The sequence below is a fragment of the Belonocnema kinseyi genome, chromosome 5 (assembly GCF_010883055.1).
Source record: "Belonocnema kinseyi isolate 2016_QV_RU_SX_M_011 chromosome 5, B_treatae_v1, whole genome shotgun sequence".
Classification (NCBI taxonomy): Eukaryota; Metazoa; Arthropoda; class Insecta; order Hymenoptera; family Cynipidae; genus Belonocnema; species Belonocnema kinseyi.
In genome coordinates, this window is record NC_046661.1 from 45,315,551 (window position 1) to 45,316,832 (window position 1,282).

The window sequence follows — 1,282 nt, forward strand, 5'->3', positions numbered from 1 at the left end:
AAAAATATTAATCTGGAATAACTTAAAATAAAAACAATGTAACTTTTATTTTAAAAAGTTTTTAGTTCAAAAATTAATTTAATCGTTCAATTTTTAATGTTACGAACTGAAATTTTTTTGAATTATTATCATTTTGAACCTTAAACATAATAGCGTAATTTGTATTTTTTAACCAGAAATCTCTAAAATGTTAAAGTGATAAAAATTTTAAAATGGTAATTTCGTATTTTAAAATAATTTAATTTAAAAAATTGTAAAATTAAAAGGTGTTAAAAGTTTGTGTTTTATGCGTATGAATTATTAAGCGTTTAAATGAAATATTTCTGAATTAAGAATTTGTCAAGCTTCAGTTTTAAAAGTTTAAAATTCAAAAGATTTCCACCTCAAAAAATTCATTTTCAGATTTAAAATTTTTAATTTTCTAATTTCATCCTGAATTTGGAGTTGGAACAGGAAATTTTGCAATTGCATGTATTTCTGAATTGGATCAGAGATTTTTGAAAAAAAATATATAATTCAGATCTGGGACAAGCCATTATAAACAACTATTAAAAACTATACAAATTTGAACAGAGCGGTTCGAAATAGAAAGCCTTGAATTGTTAAAATTGTAATGAGCTAAATTTGAAGTTTGAACGCTACAATTTTAATTTAGAATAATATTCAATATTAATTTAAAACTTGAAATTATTTGAAATAATTTGAAAAACGATGTAGATTTTTGCAGATTAAAAGAAAAAGCTGTTGAGAATTGTAAAATATCTAAAAAGAATAACAAAAATGGTTGTGATTGCTAAGAAAATTGAAAATAAAATAATTTTTTAGTTTGAAAAATTAATTTTAAGTGAGTATTTGAAAAGATTAAAAAAATTTTTAAAAAAGGAATCAGGACGATTTTAAGGCAATTTTTTTATTTTGCAGTTTTTTTAATTTTAGGAAAAAAATCGAATTAACACAATAAATGAATTTTCAACCCAAAAGTTTACTTTTCAAAAAAATAAATTAATTTTCTATCAAATAATTGGTGTTTTAGTTAATAAAATGTACAGGATAAAGTTTCAACCAAAAATGGAATAGTACAATTTCCAGATAAAAACTGTGCTAAAAAATTGAATAGAACAAGAAAAAAACGAATTTTCAACAAAATTGTTAAATTTTCAAGGGAAAAGGTGAATTTTTGACCAAGAAGATTAATGTTCTATAAAAAAAAAAAGATTTTCCAACTTAACCGGTATATACGATTAATTTTTAATCAATCATATAATAGTTACATTTTCAGATA